At 44.9% G+C, this 13,340-nt stretch overlaps 1 protein-coding gene across 1 annotated transcript in view; it reads right to left on the reverse strand.

Moving 5' to 3' along the window:
• Positions 1 to 13,340, reverse strand: part of BTK (Bruton tyrosine kinase) — a 336,320-nt gene that overhangs the window by 179,750 nt on the left and 143,230 nt on the right. The window lies entirely within an intron of this gene.

Below are 13,340 nucleotides of genomic sequence, written 5' to 3' on the forward strand. Positions count from 1 at the left end.
TGGGGAGTGCATTATACCATATGGAGTCCTATGGGGGGTGCATTATACTATATGGAGGCTTATGGGGAGTGCATTATACTACTGTATATGGAGACCTATGGGGAGTGCATTATACTATATTTAGGATGATCTGGTGCATTATACTATATGGAGGCCATCTAGTGGGCCATCATACAGTGTGGAGATTACAGTGAAGGGGCCATCATACAGTGTTGGAGCAATCAAACAGTTTGGGGGCTACTAAGGGGTCAGTATACTGTGTGGATGGTACTATACAGTGAAGGGGCATTATGCTATATAAGGGAGCTGTACAGGGGGGCAGACTCCGGACATTATTAAATGTAAAGTGGGCACTTCTTGTTATGACTATCAAAGGGGCACACGTGGCAATATTAGTTTCTAGGGAGCAAAATGTGGGCACTGTTTTCTAGGGCACTTGCACCCAGCATTATTATATTATAGAGGGGTGCTTTAGAATTTAGAAGGCACAGAGAACCACACAGCAGGTGCAGTAATAGAGTCACTTACAGCAGCGGCTCAGTATTGGGATATCAGGGGCAGTAATAGGGACACATACGGCAGCAGCGGCTCAGTATTGGGGTATCAGGGCAGTAATAGTGACACATATGGCAGCAGCGGCTCAGTATTGGGGTATCAGCAGGATGAGGAGTTTGTGCAGGTTGGGAATAGTGCTATGATCTGGTGGCCTAGGAGTAGCATTGGACGTACTCTGGAGAAGGTGGTATCTGTACTGACCGTGGACCCTGAACTTAACACCGCAACTAGAAGTAGCCGTGGGATGTACCTACTGATCCTAGACACCTCGACACAGCCGGAGGACTAATTAACCCTATAGATAGAAAAGGGAAAACTATCTCGCGTCAGAGAAAATTCCCAAAGGATAGGCAGCCCCCCACAAATATTGACTGTGAGAGGAGAGGAAAAAACATACACAGGCTGAAAACAGGATTTAGCAAAGGAGGCCAGTCTAGCTAAATAGGAAAGATAGGACAGAGAACTATGCGGTCAGTATTAAAATACTAGGAAATATCCACCACAGAAAATACAAAAAACTCCACATCTAACTAAAGACATGGAGGGTATATCTGCCTCTCCAGAGATTCCAGCTTGACTGCATAAATCCTTACACAAATTAAGCTGGACAAGAAAAAACATGAAATGCACTGAACAATGAGGCCCACAAAATGTGGGCTGCAAAACAAGCAGAACTTATCTTGGTGAAAAGACCAGGAAGCAGGAGAAACCATGAAGGGATGTGAATCCTCCAGAAAACAATGGACAACTGGCACTGACTAAAGGGTGAAGCCAGACTAAATAGCCCAGTCCAGAGTGGACACACCTGATAACTGCTGTGAAGGACAGACAGCAGCGCTACCACTTATAACCACCGGAGGGAGCCCAAGAACAGAATTCACAACAGTACCCCCCCTTGAGGAGGGGTCACCGAACCTTCACCAGAGCCCCCAGGCCAATCAGGATAAGCTAAATGGAAGGCACGAACCAAATCGTCAGCATGAACATCAGAGGCAACAACCCAAGAATTATCCTCCTGGCCATAACCCTTCCACTTGACAAGATACTGAAGCCTCCGCCTTGAAAAACGAGAATCCAAGATCTTCTCAACAACATACTCCAACTCCCCATCAATCAACACCGGGGCAGGAGGATCAACAGAGGGAACGACGGGTACCACATATTTCCGCAACAAAGATCTATGAAAAACATTGTGGATGGAAAAAGAGGCTGGAAGGGCCAAATGAAAAGACACTGGATTGATAATCTCAGAAATCCTATAAGGACCAATAAACCGAGGCTTGAACTTAGGGGAAGAAACCTTCATAGGAACATGACGGGAAGACAACCAGACCAAATCCCCAACCCGAAGCCGGGAACCCACACGCCGCCGACGGTTAGCAAAATGCTGAGCCTCCTCCTGAGACAAGACCAAATTGTCCACAACATGAGCCCAAATTTGCTGCAACCTGTCAACCACAGAGTCCACCCCAGGACAATCAGAAGGCTCAACCTGCCCCAAAGAAAAACGAGGATGAAACCCAGAATTACAAAAAAAAGGTGAAACCAAGGTAGCAGAACTAGCCCGATTATTAAGGGCAAACTCGGCCAATGGCAAGAAAGCCACCCAATCATCCTGATCGGCAGACACAAAGCATCTCAAATAAGTTTCCAAAGTCTGGTTAGTTCGCTCAGTTTGGCCATTTGTCTGAGGATGAAATGCGGAAGAAAAAGACAAATCAATGCCCAGCCTAGCACAAAAGGCCCGCCAAAACCTGGAAACAAACTGGGAACCTCTATCGGACACAATATTCTCCGGAATGCCATGCAAACGAACCACATGCTGAAAAAACAACGGAACCAACTCAGAAGAAGAAGGTAATTTAGGCAAAAGGTACCAAATGAACCATCTTAGAAAACCGGTAACAAACCACCCAGATAACCAACATCCTCTGGGAAACCGGAAGATCCGAAATAAAATCCATAGAAATATGCGTCCAAGGCCTCTCAGTGACCGGCAAAGGTAAAAGCAACCCACTGGCAGCAGCAAGGTTTGGCCCGCGCACAAGTCCCACAGGACTGCACAAAGGAACGCACATCCCGTGACAAAGAAGGCCACCAAAATGACCTACTAACCAAATCTCTGGTACCAAAAATCCCAGGATGGCCAGCCAACACAGAACAGTGAACCTCAGAAATCACTTTGCTAGTCCATCTATCAGGAACAAACAGTTTCCCCACTGGACAGCGGTCAGATTTATCAGCCTGAAATTCCTGAAGAACCCGTCGTAAATCAGGGGAGATAGCAGAAAGAATCACCCCCTCCTTCAGAATGCCGACCGGCTCAAGGACCCCAGGGGAATCAGGCAAAAAACTCCTAGAGAGGGCATCAGCCTTAACATTCTTAGAACCCGGAAGATACGAGACAAAAAATCAAAACGGGAGAAAAACAGGAACCATCGGGCCTGTCTAGGATTCAGCCGTTTGGCAGACTCGAGGTAAATCAGATTCTTATGATCGGTCAAGACCACAATACGGTGCTTAGCCCCCTCAAGCCAATGTCGCCACTCCTCAAATGCCCACTTCATAGCCAACAACTCACGATTACCGACATCATAATTGCGTTCCGCAGGCGAAAACTTTCGAGAGAAGAAGGCATACGGTTTCATCAAGGAACCATCAGAATTCCTCTGAGACAAAACGGCCCCTGCCCCAATCTCAGAAGCGTCAACCTCAACCTGAAAAGGAAGAGAAACATCCGGCTGACGCAACACAGGGGCAGAAGTAAATCGGCGTTTAAGCTCCTGAAAGGCAGAAACGGCCGCAGAGGACCAATTCGTCACATCAGCGCCTTTCTTCGTCAAATCGGTCAGGGGTTTAACCACACTGGAGAAGTTGGCAATGAAACAACGATAAAAATTAGCAAAGCTCAAAAATTTCTGAAGGCTCTAGTCTTCACGGATGTGGGCTGGATCCAATCATGAATGGCCTGAACCTTAACCGGATCCATTTCTATAAATGAGGGAGAAAAAATGAAGCCCAAAAAAGAAACCTTCTGTACTCCAAAGAGGCACTTAGACCCCTTCACAAACAAGGCATTATCACGAAGGATCTGAAATACCATCCTGACTTGTTCCACATGAGACTCCCAATCATCTGAAAAAATCAAAATATCATCCAAATATACAATCATGAATTTATCAAGATAATTCCGAAATATATCATGCATGAAAGACTGAAACACAGATGGAGCATTAGAGAGTCCGAATGGCATCACAAGATATTCATAATGGCCCTCGGGCGTATTGAACGCAGTTTTCCATTTGTCGCCCTGCTTAATATGAACAAGATTACGGTATATGCCCCTCGAAGGTCAATCTTAGTAAACCGACTAGCACCCTTAATCCTGGCAAACAAATCAGAGAGCAAAGGCAAAGGGTATTGGAATTTGACCGTGATCTTATTCAAGAGGCAATAATCAATACAGGGTCTCAAGGAGCCATCCTTCTTGGCAACAAAAAAGAAACCTGCTCCCAATGGAGAATAAGATGGCCGAATATGCCCCTTCTCCAAAGACTCCTTAACATAACTCCGCATGGCGGCATGTTCTGGCACAGACAGGTTGAAAAGTCGGCCCTTAGGGAACTTACAGCCTGGAATCAAGTCAATAGCACAATCACAGTCCCTATGCGGTGGAAGGGAACTGGACTTGGGCTCATCAAAAACATCCTGGAAATCTGACAAAAACTCAGGAACTTCAGAAGAGGGGGAGGAGGAAATTGACATCAAAGAAACGTCATCATGAACCACCTGACAACCCCAACTAGTCACAGACATAGATTTCCAATCCAACACCGGATTATGCACCTGTAACCATGGAAACCCCAGCACAATAGCATCATGCAGATTATGCAACACCAGAAAACGACAATCTTCCTGATGGGCTGGCGCCATGCACATGGTTAACTGTGTCCAAAACTGAGGTTTATTTTTAGCCAACGGTGTAGCATCAATGCCCCTCAAAGGGATAGGACTCTGCAAAGGCTGTAAGGGAAACCCACAACGTCTGGCAAATTCTAAGTCCATTAAATTTAAAGCGGCGCCTGAATCCACAAATGCCATGACAGAAAATGACGATAATGAGCAGATCAGGGTCACAGATAACAGAAATTTAGGTTGTACAGTACTGATGGTAACAGAACTAGCGATTCTCTTGACACGCTTAGGGCAATCAGAAATAACATGAGCAGAATCGCCGCAGTAAAAACACAACCCATTCTGACGTCTGAATCCTTGTCGTTCAGCTCTAGACACAATCCTATCACATTGCATAGGCTCAGGACTCCGCTCGGAAGACAACGCCATAGTGTGCACAACTCTGCGCTCACGCAAGCGCCGATCAATTTGAATGGCCAGAGACATAGAATCACTCAAACCAGCAGGCGTGGGGAACCCCACCATAACATCTTTAACGGATTCAGAAAGACCCTTTCTGAAAATTGCAGCCAAGGCATCCTCATTCCATTTAGTCAGTACAGACCATTTTCTAAATTTCTGGCAATATGATTCTGCCGCTTCTTGACCCTGACACAGGGCCAACAAGGTCTTCTCAGCATGATCCACTGAATTAGGTTCGTCTTACAATAACCCAAGCACCTGAAAAAAGGTGTCTACATTAAGCAACGCCGGATTCACAGGTTCCAGGGCAAATGTCCAATCCTGGGGGTCGCCACGCAACAGAGATATGACAATTTTAACCTGCTGGATGGGATCACCAGAGGAACGGGGCTTCAGAGCAAAAAACAGTTTACAGTTATTTTTAAAGCTCAGAAATTTAGACCTGTCCCCAAAAAACAGATCAGGAGTTGGAATTCTAGGCTCTAAACCTTGAGTCTGAATGATATAATCAGAAATACCCTGTACTCTAGCAGCAAGTTGATCCACACGAGAAGCAAGTCCCTGAACATCCATGTCAGCGCCAAACTCCTGAACCACCCAGAGGTAAAGAGGGAAAAAAAAACACAACAGAGTACAGAAAAAAAAATGGCTCAGCACTTTCTTTCCCTTCTTCTGAGATGCGGTTAACTCATTGTTGGCCAGTTGTACTGTTATGATCTTGTAGCCTAGGAGTAGCATTGGACGTACTCTGGAGAAGGTGGTATCTGTACTGACCGCGGACCCTGAACTTAACACCGCAACTAGAAGTAGCCGTGGGATGTACCTACTGATCCTAGACACCTCGACACAGCCGGAGGACTAATTAACCCTATAGATAGAAAAGGGAAAACTATCTCGCCTCAGAGAAAATTCCCAAAGGATAGGCAGCCCCCCACAAATATTGACTGTGAGAGGAGAGGAAAAAACATACACAGGCTGAAAACAGGATTTAGCAAAGGAGGCCAATCTAGCTAAATAGGAAAGATAGGACAGAGAACTATGCGGTCAGTATTAAAATACTAGGAAATATCCACCACAGAAAATACAAAAAACTCCACATCTAACTAAAGACATGGAGGGTATATCTGCCTCTCCAGAGATTCCAGCTTGACTGCATAAATCCTTACACAAATTAAGCTGGACAAGAAAAAACATGAAATGCACTGAACAATGAGGCCCACAAAATGTGGGCTGCAAAACAAGCAGAACTTATCTTGGTGAAAAGACCAGGAAGCAGGACAAACCATGAAGGGATATGAATCCTCCAGAAAACAATGGACAACTGGCACTGACTAAAGGGTGAAGCCAGACTAAATAGCCCAGTCCAGAGTGGACACACCTGATAACTGCTGTGAAGGACAGACAGCAGCGCTACCACTTATAACCACCGGAGGGAGCCCAAGAACAGAATTCACAACAGAATAGATGTTGATGGCTGGAATATGAGAAGTGAAATGTGTCTTTGTTGTATTCTCTGCAGACGAGTGCTGGCTGGAAGAATTTGTCATGTCGGTCTGTGCCAGATGGAAAAGACGGGAAAAGTGAACGATTCCATAAGAAAGGACGTCAGCGGTAAGTCATTATCTGTAACTGTGCTGTGATCTCTTATATGTTCTGCAGGGCGGGTATCTACCACTGACCATATGGTGGTAATATCCATGTTGGTCGTTATATAGAGATTATCTTCAGTAATAGCGCGGTCATCTGCTGAGGTTCTCCTCCACTATTAGGGCACGTCACCGAATTGTAATGAAGGTTACCTGGTTAGGGGCCCACTCAGAAGCTTTGCCCCCCCCCCAAACCAAAACCCTAGCTACGTTTCTGCTGCCCAGGAATTTACAGGAACTGGAGTTGTTTTGCCAAGAAGAGTGGGCAGCTTTACTATCTGAGAAAATAAAGAACCTCATCCACAACTACCACAAAAGACTTCAAGCTGTCATTGATGTTAGAGGGGATAATACACAGTGTTAAGAAATGGAGTATGTAAACTTTTGATCAGGGTCATTTGGATGTTTTGGGTTGTCATTATGATATAAAATGAGAAAAAACAGTAGTTTGACAATAAATGGCTTCACCCAATCACTAACCATGAGTGGAGAAAAGTTTTGGTGTTATCATTCATATTCTCTGAAAAAAGGCCAAGAAAGCAAAAATTCTGCCTGGGTATGTAAACTTTTGAGCACAACCGTGTGCTGCATTGTCCTTTCCTTGGATGCAGTAGCTGACTATTCAGGTACTTCTTTAAATGTTATGCTGAGTTCTGGAGGCAAAAAAAAGTAAAAATGCTAAACATTTTTAGTTTGAATACAGACTTATACTAGAGAAGGTGAGGCCCAGACATCATCTTGGTCTTTCTGGTGATTTGCATATACTGTATTGTCCAGTAATGCCCCAGTAGAGTAGGTTTGAGAGTCCCTGTTCTAGTGCACACAGTGTCTAATATAGGCATTAATTAACAGATTGCCGAATAGCTGACTGGGCAGCTGTTTGGTTTTAGATCAGATAGTCCACACTGTAGCAAAACGCCATAAGAGTGGTCCGTGGCCACTAAGGCTAAAATCCTATAATAACTGATGTCCTAAAAGCTGTAGATAGGCTTCATGTGGGGAAGTACTGAGAGATATTTACCCCATAAAGGTTAACCAGCCAGCAAAATTAATCACTAAAACTTGCACAAAGGGAGGAATTGAAAAATATCTACTCCCACATGAGTTATCCTATGAATACTATATTCATACATTATTAGTGAATTTTCCAATATTGATCCTTGAATTAATAGCCCCCAGCAGTTAACAGCCACATGAGGAGGTAGTACGTCTAGACTGTGTGATCAATATATAAAGCTAGGAAACCAATAGCTATTGTGGACTCTGTAATTTTAATGAGCACATTTTTCCTATTATTATCATTATAATTTAATCATTAAAAGTTATATTTTATTAATCTCAGAATCTTTAGTTAGGCTCTATTTGCCATTCGGCAATCTGTTAATTACTGTACCAAACCCTATGGTGATTCCGGTTGAACTGTAGCGGATAGCTTATATAGGCATTAATAACACTATGATCAATAAATACAGAACACCTGACTGCTACAGAGTAATTTAGCACAACTATGTTCTTTTTACAGATTTTAATTTGACAGATGGAATTGTTTTGTACTAAAACTTTGAGAAGGTGAAACACTAATCCATAATATTATGATTTAGGAATAATCCTTAATGATTTTCAAGTACCAGAACATTGTATTTAAAGACAATATAAAAGTAAAAATGATATTACTAACTGCAAATTACAAGGGATCTGCAAATAAAACATGTTAAAAGCATGAGTTTCACTTGTGCAAGCCACTGCAAGTACACTCCATTTTACATTTATTGGTCATAGAGCCAGAGTTAAACCACTGTAAAAAAATTTGCAACATGGCCACACTGTCACACTAGCCGGTGGCATACGTGGTCCATGGACCCACTGTGCCACGGGGCTGGAATGCCTTGGAGGGGAGTTACTAAGTAGTGTGACAGGGGCACGGTATATGAGGGGAGATATCTGTCACGGCACATAATGGCGTCAGTGATGTGAAACCAGAGTATTTTCCTCCAGCACACTACGCGTTGTGAGGGTTCAATTAAAGTTGCATACATGGGCTGGGTTTAGGTGGCCATCTATAGAATGGGTATGAAGGTGTCCACCATATCTCCACCTGCAGAGTCGGCACGGATGTGTGCTAACAGGACCTGTGAGATGTCACAGTCATGTGATCAGTCACATGGTCTGGGTGTAAATGGCTGACCTTGAGAGGTAGTCTCTGTGTTGGTTTGGAGAGCAAAGACTCCAAACTGTGGCTTCAGGTGGAGCTGAAGACACATGGTGGTCTGAGCGGGCGAACCACTCAGACAATTGGACTTTGTTGTACGTTATCTTTTTGTTTTGCTGTTATGCTAGAAAGGCCATGTTTACTTTGCTGAACCCTGCTATGGTTTATGCTGCTCCACAATAACCACCAGGTATTTTACCACAAGAAGTGTTCCTGTGTCTCCCTTGGGAAGCAGCTGAGTGAGTCAACCCCTCACAACGGTTACTTGGTGTTCACTGGAGCTCCTGATGGTGTAGTCAGGCTTGAGCTGCAGGTAGCCGCTAGGTACCACTCTAGGCAGTCCGTGGTACCGTAGCTGCAGATCCCATGGCTTAACGGGAACAAGGGGACGGAGTCACAAACAGGAAGAATTCGAAGACTGACAGACAGTACGGACAACATATACTTCAGGGAACAGTTCAGTTACTGACTCGACTAAAGGGTCACGTATAAACTATACAGGACTACAGGGACAGTACACGATTGGGAAATAACTATATTAGACTATGGACGGGGGACCCGGCAACATACAGTTGCACCCACTACCACTAACAAACTATAGGGAATGCTCAGCCACTTCTCTATTGGGGAGGGTGCATTTTATACAAGATGCCTCCCAGCTATAGGCACGCAGCTGGAAGCCTGTGCGACATGAACATGGGAATGAGGGAGAGGAGCGTGAGGATGCTGCCTCTGCCGGGGTGCTGAGTATGTCGCTGTTCCCACATGGACAGGGCAACAGAGCCATGTGGGGATGTTGGATGTGTCTGTTACACACACTGTGTTGATATGGAGAGGATGACATTTCATTTCTCTGGAGAAATCATGTTATTTTAAATCTATGATAATGTATTACATTGTACTGTTTGTATGTGTTTTCCTGTAGCGTGCTGGGACGTGGAAGACGAGCACCTCGTTCATGGCTACCGCCCTGAGGCACATTACATTTGGCATAGTCGGCAGGATTATTTTTGTTGTGAGAAGATCTGTGGCACTCAGGAGAGAGCGCCTAAAGTTAAGGGGCTCAAGATGCTGGCCAGAAGCATGGACTCTAAGATGGCAACGGCTAGTGAGCAGAGAAGAAGAAGGACCGCCTATTGTGGGAGTGGATGGTGCTTGAGAGAGCAAAGATGTTCCCAGCCGACTGGAGTGTTGACCTGGAAGAAGGTATGCCCTGCAGCCATAACCTGGCCCAAGATGGGAGGAGCATGCTGGACAATGGCACGATTTAAAATGAAGGACATCCTATCAGGTAGTGAATGGCGACTGCAGTAGGCGTGGTCGAAGGCAGAGCCACCAAGAGTGAGGCGTAAGGCAGAAGGACAGTTCCTGGAAGGGATGAGTCAGAGGAAAGAGAAAGTCATGACAAGGAGGTCAGCACCATTAGTCAGAGAAGAAGCAGCACTATTCGGTTAGGAAGAAATATCGAGAGCGATATGGTGGATCATCCAACAGAGATTCTGAAAATGAGAGGTGAGAATGGATACAGGGATCAGTATGCAGTGGATAGGTACTGGAAAGGACTTTGAACCTTCTGCCTGCGTTGGGGGACTGATGCCCATGGTCAAGTAGTTCTGGAAATAACCAGCTATTATGGTTCAGTTTGAAGCAAGATACTCAGTGTTCACCACTCGGAGGATTGGAGAGACCATAACCAATTCAGAGTACCAAGCAAATGCAGAGCCCACTGCCAAAGGTATGCAGGTCTCAAGGCCTACTGTCACAAAGGACCAGGTTTCCGCTCCATCACATCCGTTCAGGCCATTGATTATCACTCTGTGCCAGGTTAACAATGTAAAGAAGTTGAGATGAGTTTCTTAGAAGCATTGAGCATTGGTTGTAATGACTCAACTCCGGGACTCTTTCTGATGACCTATGGCTGTATGGTCAGTTTCCCTTTCTGGTGGACCACAGCTTGTGTTGTCCAACTGCTGATAATGCTTATCTTTCATTTGCTTTGCTTTGCTGTTTTGCTTCTGTGCAGATGTTTTCACTTCCTTGTTTGGTTTGTCCTATCACATCTATTTATACTCTCCTGGCACAGGCAGTCTTTGCTGGCTATATATCAAGTTAGATAGATGTTTGGATTCTTAAGGCCCCGTCTCACATAGCGAGATCGCTAGCGAGATCGCTGCTGAGTCACAAGTTTTGTGACGCAACAGCGACCTCTCGCTATGTGTGACACGTACCAGCGACCAGGCCCCTGCTGCGAGATCGCTGGTCGTGTCGGAAAGGCCTGGACCTTTTTTTGGTCGTTGAGGTCCCGCTGACATCGCTGAATCGGTGTGTGTGACACCGATCCAGCGATGTCTTCACTGGTAACCAGGGTAAACATCGGGTTACTAAGCGCAGGGCCGCGCTTAGTAACCCGATGTTTACCCTGGTTACCAGCGTAAATGTAAAAAAAAACAAACAGTACATACTCACCATCTGATGTCCGTCAGGTCCCTTGCCGTCTGCTTCCTGCTCTGACTGAGTGCCGCCGTAGAGTGAGAGCACAGCACAGCAGTGACGTCACCGCTGTGCTCTGCTCTCACTGTACGGCGGCACTCAGTCAGAGCAGGAAGCAGACGGCAAGGGACCTGACGGACATCAGATGGTGAGTATGTACTGTTTGTTTTTTTTGGTAACCAGGGTAAACATCGGGTTACTAAGCGCGGCCCTGCGCTTAGTAACCCGATGTTTACCCTGGTTACCCGGGTGCTGCAGGGGAACTTCGGCATCGTTGAAGACAGTTTCAACGATGCCGAAGTCGTTCCCCTGATCGTTGGTCGCTGGAGAGAGCTGTCTGTGTGACAGCTCCCCAGCGACCACACAACGACTTACCAATGATCACGGCCAGGTCATATCGCTGGTCGTGATCCTTGGTAAATCGCTATGTGAGATGGGGCCTTTAGCCCCACAGTCAAGAATTATATTTCTGAGGTTTTCTCTATTGCTTATCCTTTGGTTTGGTTGCATGTTCCCCTTCTCAGTATTCTTCCCATTTTGTAACATTTAGGGTGTGGGTGTTTCCACGTATACCGTAGATCTTTTTGGGTTTCTTTCTTTTTTGTCCGTCTTTCATGTATGACTGTGTGAACAAGTCCTTATCCTTAGCCCTATGGCTCACCCTTTGTCTATGTGTACTATGTTCTATTGTTGTTGTTTTTGAGTGCAGTAAAGGGCACAGAGGGTCAGCTGACGTTGAATAGGAGTGCCATTGCGTAATTCCATGGTGCCATCTCCACAGTCAGGCAGGGACAAATAAGGATCAAATTAAGGATTTGTCTAGTCTGTTAAAGAACCTGTGTTGTGCAGGTTTCAAATCTCCCCTGGCTTGTTCATCCCTGTGCGAGTGTTAGGGTTCAGTCATAACATTATAGTCAGCCAATGTAGTGTGTTCTTGGGCGTCCCTATGGATCTGGTTTGCACCTTGGATATACAACTACAGGTCTTGTCCCTGGAGGTCGCAAAAATCAGGGACCAACAGCAGCATGCACGTTCGACCACATTGGTTGACCAAGGTCATCTATAAACCATGTTGGAACCTAAAATTACCTAATTGATTAGCTGAACACAGAAGTAAGTTTTCTATTTATTCCTATTTCATACAAATTATATTTCCGTTTACGTTGGGTATCCTCTGGGTCCGAGAGTCAACAAGTAGACATTATTTTGTCTTTACTCAGTGGAGATCCACAGGCCTGGGCTTTTTCTTTGCTCAAGTATTCTCCTTAGTTGGCCTCTGTAGAGGTGTCTTTCTCAGCTCTGTTTAATTGATGACAACCCTGACAAAGTTGCTGTTGCTGAGTCCAAGATCCATACATTGATTGAGGGAGGTCATAGAGCTGAGGATTGCTGCTCTGAGTTCAGATGTTGGGCTGTGGAGACCTCTTGGAAAGACCCTACTCTCTGGAGTCACTTCTAGCAAGGACTCTCACATCAGATTAAGGACAAGTTGACTTACAATTCTTGTCTGCAGTCTTTAAAGAAGGCTATGACCCTCGCTATTCATTTAGAAAGACATCTGTGGGATAGAGACACTTTAGAAGGTATTTTAGTCATATCTCTTTCATCAGGTGAGACCGGTGAGTCTATGCAAATTGGTGCTTGCCAGGGTCCTAGAGAGGGTACGGAACAAACACGGAGCATATACTTTTGTTTATATTGTGGTTGTTCTGGTCATGTTATGGTTCAATGTTTTAAGTACATTAATTAATTTCTTAAAGGAAAAAAAAACCTTAAGTGTGAAGTTGCAGGTTCCAAGAATCTGAAATTATCTCTTGTACCAGCATCAGGTGTTTTCCTACGGGTATCACTGGATACGAAAACTGGTTTTATTTTTACACCTGCATTTGTGGATTCAGGTTCTGCTTTGAACTTCATTGATTATGACTTCGCTGTAAATTGTGGTTATAATGTCTCTCCTCTCTGTCTCCCCATTCAAGCCGCTCTATGTGTTCCTAATCTAAGAATGAACTTACAACAAGTTGAGCACATTTTATATGGATCAGTGAAGATAAAAGAAAGAT

This window comes from Ranitomeya variabilis, chromosome 2 (genome assembly GCF_051348905.1).
Source record: "Ranitomeya variabilis isolate aRanVar5 chromosome 2, aRanVar5.hap1, whole genome shotgun sequence".
NCBI lineage: Eukaryota > Metazoa > Chordata > Amphibia > Anura > Dendrobatidae > Ranitomeya > Ranitomeya variabilis.